The sequence below is a fragment of the Adiantum capillus-veneris genome, chromosome 27 (assembly GCF_014529385.1).
Source record: "Adiantum capillus-veneris isolate H3 chromosome 27, ASM1452938v2, whole genome shotgun sequence".
In the NCBI taxonomy this organism is placed as follows: domain Eukaryota; kingdom Viridiplantae; phylum Streptophyta; class Polypodiopsida; order Polypodiales; family Pteridaceae; genus Adiantum; species Adiantum capillus-veneris.
The window spans coordinates 112,878,997-112,893,324 of record NC_140957.1 but is presented as its reverse complement, the minus strand read 5'-3'; the positions used below and the strand labels follow the sequence as shown (position 1 = coordinate 112,893,324).

The window sequence follows — 14,328 nt, the reverse complement described above, 5'->3', positions numbered from 1 at the left end:
CGCAAAAATCCATACAAGTTGCCACGTGAGCAAGTCAACGCAAAATCCGAAATTCCGTACTCGCCTTGCACGTCATCAGGCTCCACGCAATTAAGCTTGTGTGTGTGTGTATGTTGGGTCCAACTTTATTTTAATGCCTTTATGTCACTTGGGCCCCACCGGACGGGGTCCCATAAGTTGGTGGGAACTTTTTCCGCTTCTTCTTCTACTGCTTTGCTTCTTAGGGTTTAAGTGTAATGTGGAGCGGAAGTGAATGATGGTGTATGGCTCAGGATGAGTGAACAATAAGTGCTCAAGGTTTCCTTTTCTTGACAGGAAGGGAGAGTCTTCCTTGACTCAATGAGAGAATTGTGCAATGACCAAAACACGAGTGTAATGCAAACTGTGAGTGAGTGTGCAAGGAAGTGCTAGAGAGAGAGAGAGAAAAGAGTCGACACCAGATGGGGTCCCAAACCCCCCTCCAAGGGTCCCCCTCTCTATTGCTAGAGAGGTATTTGCTTTAGATTGCACAAAATCTGGTACAATGCTTCTAGGTGATGTGGTATTGATGATGACTATGTCGACAACGACGATGGTGACTATGACGATGACGACGACGGGTCATTGTCAAGATAGGGATCTGCGATGGCGATGACGATGACGATGAGGAGGGTGTCGTTGTCAAGATAGGGATTTGCGATGACGATGACGACGATGGTGTTGACGATGACGGAGGCTGAAAACTAAACATGCTAGATGCTCTGCTATGGATTTGCTACTGTGTTGGTACTGCAGGACTGATCTGCAACCGCCGTGTCGTGCAAGGGCTGAAAATAAAAAACGCTGGCTGATTTGGGCTGAACTGCAAGACGTTGGCTGAATTCTGTTGAAACTGAAAACGCTAGGCTTGATTTGTGTCTTGATCGGGAAACTGGCGAGGATCTGCAACCGGTGGATGTGGGTTCTCGCGAGGCTAAGGGCTGAAAGCTGAAAACGTTGAGGTTCGCAGCTCCAAAAACACTGGTTGATTGTTGAGAAAACGTTGGAAGAGCTGGCTCTGCTGCACTTCTTCACTTGTGCACTGATGCCTTCATCTGCCTTTAACTTCTACTGAGCGCCCAACGGGTTTCATTTATAGGAATTATATGCAGGGTAGGGCAAGCTTCCCAACAAACTTACAAACAACAATTCCAAAAGTCACCTGTAATAAATTGATTTATAAGAGGTGTTTCCCACGTTGTCGCAAAATTGGGTCAATGTGGTGGAAAAATGCTCATGCTTGGTATTGGGTACTGATGGTAATGATCATGCTGTGTGCAATCAAAGGGTATGCAGCATTGCAGCTACTCTAAGTGCTTGGACATGCATGTCCCGTGCAAAGGTTCACAAGGTTGCCAGAACACTTTCTAGGCTTCCTAAACCCTAGGAGTAGGAAACTTGTCCACTACACATAGGGTTAGATGTGCACGTGACATCCCCCCCTTTTCTAGGTGAAATATTGGTATCAAGTTGTATGGCATCGAGAGAGTGCGCCAACAACTCCTGGAAGTCTACGAAGGACTCTTCGTTGGCCCACTCTATTGCGTGGGTCGTGCGATACTTGAACTTCAGGAAGGTTTGCAATGCTTGCTTCTCTGGGCCGTGTTGAAAGCGACACAAAATTATCTGTTGCGGCTCCAATGCTCCAACTTCGTCTATGGTCGTGGGTCCACCTTCTTCGAGAATCTCCGATGAGGAAAATTCTTGAAACCACTTCAAACACAAAACCATAAACATATCCATTCCAGAGTGGCTGGAAAAATACAATTCTCCTTAAATGATTGTACATGCAATGCAGACGAACAAAGTGACGGAGTACGAAACCGTTTCACCAAACACATGCAAAAAGTGAGATTGAATCTTGACCTTTCGATCTAAACCTATCAACTGTGGCAAGTCACACCGGAATTGCCAATGTTTGATGGACAACCGTGCCGGTGTTTTTTCTATGGTTGTAGCATGGCAAGGAATAAACATGCGAAAGCGATTGACAAAACGGACAATCGGAAAACAATGTGAATGCCTTGAAAACAAATCTTCTATCTTTTCGAGAGTAATCCGCATGTATCCGTGCTCATCCGTGAGTGAATCATGTGCATCGTGCAATACGACATGCCTGTGAAAAGGGAACACATAAAGACGGTGACAGTAATTAAAAAAACCGTCACGAATGAGAAACTTGAACAATGCTTGCTGACTAATTATGTGGACATACAATACTTCTTGTATGGGTTCTTTGGACCTCGACTGGAGAGTCAAGATTGGTCCTGCGTGACTGACCGTATTTGCAATGAGGGTAGCTTCACTAGAAACATCATCATTCAAACCATCATCCTTGGGAACAATCACATCTCTATCATGCAAAAAATGCGTGTCGTGCTTCGGAGGAACCATGATAGCAAGATCGGTTCTGCGTGATTGATCGTATCTGCAATGAGGGTAGCTTCAGTAGAAACATCATCATCCAAACCATCATCCTTGGGAACAATCACATCTCTATCATGCAAAAATTGCGTGTCGTGCTTCGGAGGAACTATGATAGCAAGAGTGCTTTTTATGCGAGGACTCATGCTTTTCTAGACTGTGGGACTGTGTATTGAGAGAAATAATCATACGGCGTGTTTTAACCTCTTTCAAATCATGAGAGTGAGAGAGTAATGGCAAAGAAGGAATGTTCTTGTCACAGTGAAGGACCAGGAGAGGTCCTCCTTCAAGAGCGAGAGAGAGTATTTTCTTTCCAATCAATGCGTGGATTATAGCCTTTAAACCACTTAATGCCAAAAATCAAATCACATCCTTTGAGAGGAGAAACCAGAAATTGACTACGAAAACTGACATTTTGAACTAACACTGTCACATTAGGACATTCATGCGTGAGCGAAGAGTGCATGCTAGGAGCAAATCCAGAGATCTCAATGGGATCTATGGGGAGAGCCTCTACTTCACGAGAGTCACTAATCACATCGTGCATACTACCCGAATCAAACAAGATCACAATGCGTGTACTATCCACATGACCATAACACAACATGGGAGACTCATCTACATGATCATGAGAAACTTCAAACACATTAGTGTGCTCACTGAGTGCATTCACAGATGATGTGGATCCTGTGGGTTCTTTAGGGTCTTTTTTCTTAGGAAAATCTCGTTTCATGTGAACTTTAATGTGACACTCAAAACATCTTTTGTCTCGTGCATACGCGGCTCGTTCTTCAAGAGTTAACCAACCTCCTAAAATACCTTGAGTAGATTTTTCATCAAGCGTCAACTTAGGGGTGTCCTGAGTTTTAGCCTTTCCTTTATCATCATTGTGATACTTCTGTGCTCTAAGTGTAGAAGAAGATTGAGAAGAAGAATTACCATCATTCTTACCAATGGTCTTACCATGCTTATCATTCGGTTGGTCTTGCGAAGTACTTGACTTGTTCTCCTTCGGCTTGCCTTTGTTGTGCTTCATTTCTTCTGCTAAGGCGATTGTGACGTCGTCTGTACAGATCCGCACCGTACGGTGCTGGATTTATTTTTTTTAAAATTCTGTCCCCTTTTCAGCCTGAGGGATCCACTTCTCCAGACAGTCGTGGACCCGAAGTGGAGATTGATGCATCACTCGCAGACAGAGCCCACTAAATACATACAGCGACGGGTGCTCAATGAGTCCTTTTGGACACAGGTTCAGAGTTTGACAGTGGCATTGCAGCCAGTGTATGTGCTTCTTCGAGTCACAGACATGGAGGGCTCTACATTGGGCCTAGTCTATCATCTCTTCATGGAGATGAAGAGACACCTTACAGAGTGCGTGTCTGTGACTCAGAGCTGGTAAGTACTTGTCTTTTGAAATCTTCTAGTAGACTTGTTGTCATTTGAATTTTCCAATTCAACTTTGTTTTATTGCTGAAAATTTCAGCCGAGATGACATCATGGCCATTGTAGAAAGGAGATGGTATAACCGGCCTGTACAACGTAGAGGGCAGTACTATTTCAATCACCTGTTAACTTTACACAGAGCACTGAGGAGGGAAGAGAACACAGTTGCGTCCAGTGACTAGAATGTCACTGCGCACACGAGACCGACACCCTGTAGGCCCCAAAGACTGGTGCCCCTTTCGGTATTTCTTTATTCAAATTAAGGTAGACGATCCGACCACTTAGCACAAGCTTTCACAAAGCTGTCCAAACCTGGCGAGGGCTGAAAACGCAGGTTTTCGACCTGATTTTGGCAGCATAACGGCGCAAAAACCCATGTAGGCCAAAAGCACCTTTCTAGGACGGAATCCCTCGCTATCTGGAAGCTTTCTGGTGAGCTGTCACAGAAATTCAGCGGGCTGTAATTCCCTGTTTTTCACTGCCGGGTGCCCAGAAGCCTGTACACGCATCCCAAGGCTCTCACGAGGCTCCCCCGGTGTTCCCTTGCAGTTTAGGTGCGAAACCCTAAACCTGCAGAAAAACACAGCAGGCTGTAATTCGCTGTTTCGGATCGTTTTTAGCGGAGCGAACACGCCTACGTGTGTCCCAAGGGCTCCCGCACGCAATGGGACAGTTCCCCTGTGAATTGGACGAGTTTCACGCGAGAAAACTCTCCAAACTCGCAATCTTTCGCGATGGAACTGTGCGTACCTGTGGGGATTAGCAATTAGCTAATCTGGTTCCTGTTCAGAAGGCTCTTGCCTTGGCAAACGCGCATAAACCCTTAGAACTGTACATGTTCAACTGAGTAGCCCAACTAGTGGGGCATTACCATATGTGCCAAAAGGGAGAGAGATGCACGAGAGCAAATCATTGCGCTACATGAGACAGAGGAGAAGGCAAGCTTTCCATTAAAGCTGTAGACCTGCACCCACTACTCACACACACACTGTAGCTCACTTGTGTTCAAAAATCAGCCTCCTCTCTCAAATTGGGCGCCCCCTCTTCACGCTGGAAGTGGCAAAACTGCCTGGAGCCGCCATGTGTCCAGTTTGCCCCTTTTGATTTAATTCTCTAGTTCCCACCGACTTATAAAGTTATAAGTGACTTTCCGAGTGGCCTAGACTTCATTTGGCGCACACAGGCTTCCATACTCATCAGAATTCAGTGCTAACTGGCCCGACCAGTCCCAGATTGAGTGACCCAGACTCCCGCTGTGAGAAACCTATTCGGCCGCAGCCGTTTCACACTGGCCATGCAACGTCTACTTGCACCTTTTCAAGGGTTCCGGGGAAAACAAGTAAAAATGAAATAAATAAAAATATATAATACTTATTTACGGAAGGCAACAGGAAAAATACACCTCCTGGTGACACACCCCACCCTTGAAATACTGCAAGCGACCTCGCTTGCATGCCAATAATACATGTAGTATCTGTTGATATCACACATATTCTATGATGGGAATCCAAGATATACATGCTTCCGGAAATGTAGCGTTGGACGATTAAACAATCCCACCAACCTGGCTACAACACATATATCAGGCATAGAAGTCTTCTAGTGTACTCGGAAGCACAAACTTCTCTAGCTAAATTCTGTATGGAAAGAGTAGATACAATTGCTTACCTACTCTCTTGAGCATCATGAACCATGCTCTTGCCTTGCTCCAGAAAAGGCTACATCAAGTCACTGTGGGTTCCATCTGAAAGGCTTCAAGATACAATTGCAATAGCTGAGGTGAATCAACCAATTCAGACTCGTCCATCCATTTGGCATCCAATGATGGATAGTTCTTGAACTTCACCAAATAGCGTCTTGCAACCTTTCCTCTAACCTTTCTTTCTTTATGTGCCAATATCTGTTCAGGAACAAGGATTTCATCCAATTCTTCCACTTCGGGTTGTTCCTCATCAAGCATATTCTCTAGCACATCACCAACAAAGGCTCTTAGAAGGTTGACATGAAAAGCATTATGTATTTTCCAGCCTACTGGTAGCTTTAACCTGTAAGCTACATCGTTGATCTATTCTGAAATCTGAAAAGGATCATAATATCGCATACTGAGCTTAGGAAACAAGCGTTCCTTGCCTTTCCTTTTCCTTAACCTGGCCTTTTCAAAGCGCAAAAGCACCCAATCACCAAGTGAAAATACAAGTTCACGACGGTGACGATCGGCAGCTTTCTTTTGCTTAGCCTGAGTCTTCTCAAGAGCAATCTTTATCTTCCTGTATGTTTCATCCATATCTTGCACATACTTGTCTGCCTCAAAAATCTTGTCCTTAGTCTGCAAAATGGGCAGGACTTTCTTCCCTCCTTCCACTATCTCAAATGGTGCCTTACCTGTTGACGTATGCACAGTGTTATTGTAAGCATGTTCAACCAATGGAAGATGGTGTTCCCAAGTTGCCTTGTGCTCTGACACATAACATTTGAGCAGGTCCAGGACAATAGAATTTGCCTCTTTAGACTGTCCATCAGTTTGCGGATGAAATGAAGAAGAGAACTTTAGCGTAGTGCCCATGTTCTCAAACAATGCCTTCCAGAAAAGACTCGTCATACGTGGATCCCTGTCATTGACAATTGACTGAGGCATCCCGTGATATTTAAAGATATTGCTCATAAATATCTTGACCATGTGTTCTGGCTTTATCTTCTTCCTCACAGGAATGAAATGGGCCTGCTTACTGAACCTACAAATGATAGTCCAAATCCCATCATTGCCTGTTTGCGTCTTTGGAAGATCAAAGATAAAGTCCATTGCTATGCTTTCCAATGGCCTATCTGGGATCGGCAATGGCTGCAACAATCCCGGTTGCTTTTGTCTGTCAAATTTGACTTTTTGGCATACTAAGCATGATCTTACAAATGTGTCAACATCTTGACGCAAAGCTGGCCAATAGAAAAATGCCTCAACCCCTTTCACTGTCGCATCAATTCCACGATGCCCAACATAAGGTGGAGCATGACTTTCCATCAAAATCTTGGGCCGTAACTGTTTGGTAACGCATAACTTTCCATGCATCATGAGAAAGTCATTCTTAAGCATATAGTGCTCATGATGTTGCCCATCAACAAGCTGGTCATAGATCCTTGCAAAATCTGAATCTTCAGCATATTGTGTCTTCATTTCGTCTAGTTCACAGTGGTACGGAATTGACACTGCTGAAATTTGGGGCTTTCGTGACAACGCATCAGCCACCACGTTCTTTTTCCCTTGCACATGCACAATCTGAAAATGGAACATTGACAAGATGTTTGCCCATCGCATGTGCTTCTCAGACAACTTCGTCTGTGTGAGAAAATATCACAAGGTTTGATGACCCGTTTGGACAACAAAATCAGCCCCTAGCAGATAGTGTTTCCAACTAGTGAGAGCATGAATTACTGCCAGCAATTCTTTCTCATATACTTGCAAGTTCCTTTCAGTCTTCAAAAGAATTCTGCTCTCATATGCGACTACTCGGCCATTCTGCATTAGAACTGCACCAAGACTATGGCCACACGCATCACACTGAACCACAAAAGGTTTCGAAAGATCTGGCAAAATGATTACCGGATCTGAAGTCAGCTTCTCTTTCAAGTGTTTGAACGCTAAAATTTCCTTGGCTGTCCACTTGACCCTAGAAGTAGGAACAACTTGTCTACGTACACATAGGGTTAGATGTGCACGTGACATTAGGCCCCTCGGTCGTGATCGGTTGGCTCTGTTCTTCAGTGGCTTGACACGTTAGCAGTTTGTGACATCCCCCCTTCTTGAAAGAAAGTAATCGTTCGCGATTACTGCATATTTGCATGTAAGGTGCAGCGGAAGTGAATGTTGAACTTTGCTCAAGATGAGTGCTCTGAACTCAGCTCAAGGTTCCTTTTACTTATGGAAGGGAGAGCCTTTCGTTCCTTTAGTCAGAGAGTGCAAATGATCACAAACAAAGTGGCAAACACTGTGAATGAAGGTGCTGAGTCTGAGAGTTAGAGAGAGAAGAATACGACACCAGAATGTTGTCAAACACTCCTCCGAAGGCCCCACTCTCTATGGCGAGAGCGGTCTACTATTGATTGCACAAATCTCCACAGTGCAATGGACTTGCCGACGATGTTGATGATGACGAGACGGGCTGAAATCTGAAAACGCTAATGGGCGAACTCTGCAAATCTTTATCTGCTGAATTCTGACTCTATGTCGGTGACGACGGCGATGACGACGACGCACTGAAAACGCAGATGCTGAAATCTGCGTTTTCCGGGCTGAAACTGCAAACCTCGCTGGATCTGACCGTGCGGCGAGGATCTGCTGCGGGAAGGTGAGATCTGCGAAGTTCAGGGGTCTATTGTGGGATCTGACTGTCGAAAACTGAAAATGCTGGTGCAAGGGATGATCTCATCGCGATGAATCTGCAAAACGCTAGGAGGTAATGCTGATGAAAAAACGCTAGGCTGAATTCTGTGCTTGCGAAGGAAATCTGCTAATGCTAGGTCTAATCTGCTGTCATGTTGTGGCCGGGGCTGATCTACAAAGCAAAAACGTTGAAGGCTGATCTTGATGCAAAAAACGCTCGGCCTTCTTATGGCTGAAAACACTAGGTTTACCGCCGGTGGGGGATCTTGCTGAGAAGGCGCCTGTTGAACGCGAAGTTTCTGCTGCCTCTTCTGCTCATAAGTGCTAGCGCTAGGTTTCTTGATATACTTGCTTGTGAAAATTGCCCTACCCAGTTCCCAACAAAAGTCACTGTAACAGACTTGGACACTCCAAGTCAAGAATCAATTGCGACAGCACCAAATATCCACTTCAAAACAATTCACAGATCACAATAGATTTGCACTGGCCCGCGGAGTTCCGTGCCTAGAGATATTGGCCCCAAAGACTGGCGCCCCTTTCGGTATTTCTTTATGTATTAATCAATGTCAAAGTACAAAGAGCGGTTAGGGTTTCATTCTTAGACTCTGCGTCCAGATGCTCTGAGAAGTGAGCCCTAATCCGCGTATTTAAATGCTACAAGGGATGCCCAAAAGCAGAGCCCCAAAAGCTTGAAAGCAAAAGCAGATTCTCTCTCTCTCTCTCTCTCTCTCTCTCTCTCTCTCTCTCTCTCTCTCTCTCTCAATGAGAGCCAAAAATAAAGCAAGTTCTCTCTTGCTCTCTTTCTCTCAAAGCGTAGCCAAAAAGCAGCAGCAATTGCGTCGCTCCATGCTTTTCTCAGCTTCCGTAATTTCCGGGATTTTCGAACCTGCTGCCACGTGGCGCATTGGTGCCAGAAATTAGGGTTTCAGCCAGCAGTTAGGGTTAGGGTTTCCAGGAATTAGGGTTTCTGGCAGAAATTAGGGTTTGCAGGATTTTTAGTTTTTTTATGGAAAAAATTAGGGTTTATGTTGTCGGTAGCCACGTCATCACTTTGTGACATACCCCCCTCTTGAAAGCATTGTAATCGACCGCGATTACGCCTGCAAAACCGACAAAAGCCATAAACCGTCTTAGCAGACATTGATTGTTAGTACCTACATACTAGGAACACACATCTAGCACATGTACCAAATCGACAGTCACATCACATGACATCATAGGACATCACATGACATTCAACATTCATTCGGATCTTAGAGCATGATTTATCGCCAATAGCAATCACATCTAGGTCCAATCGGGACCTCATCGATGTCCGCTTGACTAACCCCTATTGCAACCATGTCTATTCGAGATCAATCAGACCAAAATGCTACAGTCATTTCGTCTATTAGTTCCTGCACTTAAGAGAAGTCAAGAACAAATCAGTATCATAATCAAGAATTCCATTTCATTAAAGTCATACAACAGAATACTGTCAGCTTTCAGTATCCCTGAAGCTCAAAGAGACATCAGTGACTCTAGTATCTAAATCAAGGGATCTGTTGACAAAGGAGCGGAGCGACTCCCCTCTTGTGCATCCCACTGCACCAGATCTGCGGCCAAGCTGAATTCTGGGTTCCGTTTGGAAAATACTATGCTAAACCAAAAGCATCGAGGTAAAGTTTCACAATCTGAGGAGTATCTGCTAGGTCCTCCTCCTCCATCCACTTCGCATCCAATGCAGGATAGTTCTTGAACTTAACCAAGAACCGCCTTCGGACTTTACCTTTAGTCTTTGTATCCTTATGTGCCAAAATCTGTTTCGGAACAAGGATCTCCTCGTTTTCTTCGACTTCGGGTTGCTCATCAGGCTCCCCATCATCAGGCACATCACCATTAAAAGATTTCAAGAGACTCACATGGAATGCATTGTGAATCCTCCAAGTATCTGGCAGTTTCAATCGGAAGGAGACATCATTCATCTTTTCAGTGATTTGGAAAGGTCCGTAGAATCGCATACTAAGCTTTGGAAAAAGCCTCTCCTTTCCCTTTTTCTTTCGTAGGCGTGCCTTCTCAAAACGTAAGAGTACCCAATCATCCTCCTTCAATTTCAAATCATGACGCTAGCGATCCGCTGCCTTTTTCTGTCGTTCTCGAGACTTCTGCAAAGTCTCGCGAACCTTGGCAGAAGTCGTATCCAAATCTCGCGTATATTCATCCGCTTCAAAGATCTTATCTTTCGTGCTTAGGAAGGGTGGAACCTTCTTAGCACCTTCAACAATCTCAAATGACGCCGTCCCCGTCGAAGAGTGTATCGTGTTATTGTAGGCAAATTCCACCAAAGGTAAGTACTTTTCCCATTGAGTCTTCTGATCAGAGATATAAGACTTCAATAAAGCTAGAACCACTGAATTTGCAATCTCAGATTGCCCATCAGTTTGCGGGTGGAACGATGACGAGAACTGCAACCGCGTTCCAATGTTCTCCCAAATTGCCTTCCAAAACAAACTCGTAAATCTGGGGTCTCTGTCGGAGACAATCGTCTCAGGCATGCCATGTAATCTGAAGATTTGGGCCACAAATAGTCTCGCTAAGTGATCCGGCTTAACTGTTTTTCTTCACAATAATGAAATGAGCCTGTTTGCTAAATCTGTCAATAACAGTCCAGATACCATCGTGACCACTCTGTGTTCTCGGGAGATCAAAAATGAAATCCATCGCAATACTTTCCCAGGGGCGGGTGGGTATGGGTAAAGGCTGTAATAATCCCTGTGCCTTATGCTTGTCAAACTTGACCTTCTGGCATACTAGGCAACTGTGCACAAACTCTTCCACATCCTTTTTGAGTCTCGGCCAAAAGAAGTATCTATCTACCCCCTTCATGGTGGTAGCAATGCCGCGGTGACCCGTAAAAGGTGGACTATGGCATTCAGTCAAAACCTTTTCCCTCAACGGTTGTGTAACGCACAACATAGTCTTTCTCATCAAGTAGCCTTCCCGAAGGGAGTATCCAGCTCTACTGTCTCCCCATCCCGTATCCGTGTGAAAATATCTGCAAAATTTGTATCTGTGGCATACTGATCGACCTTATCCTCGAAGCTCCCATGATGTATCGCGGAAATAGCCAGAACCAACGGCTTCCGAGACAAAGCATCTGCCACCACATTCTTCTGTCCTTGCACATGGACAATCTGGAAGTGAAATTGTGACAAGATGTTCGCCCACCGCATCTGCTTTTCCGAAAGCTGCTTCTGTCACAAGAAGTAGCGCAAACTCTGATGGTCTGTAAAGACAGTAAAATCCGCTCCGAGTAGGTTAAGCCGCCACTGAGTAAGAGCATGGACAACCGCCAAAAGCTCTTTCTCATATACCTGTGCTGTCATCTTCGGCCTAGAGAACAATCGGCTCTCGTAAGCAATGACATGGCCTTCTTGCATCAAGACCGCACCTAGACTACGACCACAAGCATCACAATATACTTCAAATGACTTCTGCAAGTCCGACAAAGTCAAAACTGGTCCCGTAGTCAATTTCACTTTCAATGTGCGAAAGGCAGTCACCTCTGTGGATCCCCACGAGAAAGGGGCTCCTTTCTGTGTCAAGACATGCAAAGGGGAAGCAACCTCTGCAAACTTTCGTATGAACCGCGTGTAGTACGAACACAGTCCCAAGAAGCTTCTAACTTCATGGACATTCTTCAAATCGGGCCAATCACGGATAGTCTCTATCTTGGTTGGGTCCATTTGCACTCCAGCTCTTGAGACAATGTGTCCCAAAAAGTGTATCTCTGGTAGGAAAAATTCACTTTTCTTTGCATTAATCACTAACTTCTGATCTCGTTCACTAACTTGTGATCTCGTAATGCCTGAAAGACTTAAAGCAGATGATCTCTGTGTTCTGCCTCATTCTTGGAGAAAACAATGATGTCGTCAAAGAAAGTGCCAACAAATAGCCTATACTCTCGAAAAATCCTGTCCATCATCCGGTTAAATGTCGCAGGAGCATTGGTTAAGCCAAAAGGCATCACCAAAAACTCAAATAACCTGAAAGTCGTCCAAAAGGTTGTCTTGTAGACGTCTCCCGTTGCGATTTGGATCTGATGATATCCACTCTTCAAGTCAATCCTGCTAAAGCACGAGGATCCTTGTAACCTGTCGAGTATATCATCGATCCTAGGAATCGGAAATCTGTTCTTGATGGTGATTTTGTTGAGAGCTCTATAATCGATGCACACCCTCTATGATTTGTCTTTCTTCAAAACCAACAACATTGGAGAGCAATACGGTGAAGTACTAGGCTGGACAAGACCCTTTTCCAAGAGGTCTTTCACTTGGTTCATAATCTCTTTATTCTATGCTCGGCTCACACGGTAAGGTGGCCGGTTCGGTGGTGTGATTCCAGGTATCAAAACAATGGTATGATCTTTAGGACGAGCAGGTGATAACTCTCCTGGTAGGCCCTTTGAGAAGCAATCGGCGTGAGACTGGAGAAAATCTTTGCGTTCTTTATCAAGTTTAGACATATTTGTCCTATCCTTATCGCTCAGTTCTTTCATAAAGATCGAGTAAACAAACAGAGTGGATTTCATTAATTTTGAAATGGCCGAAGCCGATACAATAGGGACATACTCGCCCTTCAATTTAATATCAAGTACAATTGTTCTGCCCTTTTTTGTAGTCAAAGTCGCTTTTCTCGCCCGATAGTCGACCACGACGTTGTTCTTGTGGTACCAGGGAATCCCTAAGAGAACATCACAACCCTCCAAAGGCATTATGAAGAAGTCCTCATGCCCCAAATACCTCTGACAATGCATCCGAAGTTTGCCAATGAGAGGTGTAATGGCTACGTCCCTGCCGGGTACCGCTAGAACTGCCTCCGCAAGTCGTCCCATTCGATCGGGAGTAATCTCGAGCCGCACCGCCAATTCCGGTGAAATGAAGTTGGCCTTGGCTCCTCCATCAAAGAAAATCAGGGCCTCTTGATCTTTCACTTTGCCCCAAGCTCGGCAAAGTTCTGTACTCTCATCCATGGTGTCGGGATCGGTACCCACACAATCTGGAACCAGTCCTGTTTTCATCTTGCCATTTCGTCCACATTCCTCAGTTGCTCTCGAACTCTCAGGCCTGTCGTCGTCCTTATCATTTTGTTCTTTTTGTGCCTTTTTAGGGCACTTCGCGGAGATGTGTCCATGTTCCCCGTATCCAAAGCACTTCCCCTCCTTGATGAATCGAGCTCGCTCTTGAGTAGTAAGCTTGGGTCGTGCATTCTTTTTCTCTGGGTTGCTCTTTTTCTTCTACTTTCATTCCTAGAAGTGTGTTCGGCTCGTTGTGTCATGTTCTGATCTGTGGGGTAGGTCAGACTGCCAGAGTGAATGGCAAAGCCCCGCTCCGCATGACTCATCAACTCCTGAATAGAAGCTGACTTCTGCTCCAAGCAGTGATCTCGGATCTTTGTTGGTAGACCCAAGGTGAACCGCTTAATCTGTTCTCTGAACGAGTTCTTCTTGAATGAAGAGGCGGGTAGAAAAGAGCTCCAGAATCTTTCACAGTAAGCATTGATTGTATCTTTCTTGGTCATACGAAGATGGTTCCAAGCAACCCGTATATCTTGTTCGTATATCTTGTTCATATTCTTGCGTCAACCAAGAAGAAATAAAAAGCTTTTTAAATTTCAGCCATTTAACTGGCGCAATCTTGTTTAAAAGAAGCGTGGACCACCAAGTACGAGCATTCCCCTTAAGGTAAGAGGTAGCTCTCTGAATCTTGGAGTGCTCTGAATAGCGTCCTCCTGCGAAAGCGATGTCAAACTGTTGTATAAAAGACACAGCCTTCGAAGCATCTGAGTATCCTGAAAAAGTATCAAACTTGATCGAGTGGCCACCTTCCTTAAACTCTCGGACTTTCTTGCTTTTATCTTCGAGAAAGTCATACTGGTTGGCTTTGTAAAAATTCTTCTTGTTCGCATAAAAGTTTCCGTCATCAGAATCTGAGCTGTCTGTAGACGAGTCCTCAGTAGAACTGTTAGTCTTTGGGCGAGATTTAGCCTTCTTTGCCTTTTTCTTGCCCTTTCCGAAGCTTTGTTTCTTG

General features: G+C 44.8%; 1 protein-coding gene across 1 annotated transcript in view; it reads left to right on the top strand.

Moving 5' to 3' along the window:
• EIN2 (NRAMP metal ion transporter family protein) overlaps positions 1-14,328 on the top strand; it is a 60,720-nt gene that overhangs the window by 9,034 nt on the left and 37,358 nt on the right. The gene's annotated exons all lie outside the window — the stretch shown is intronic.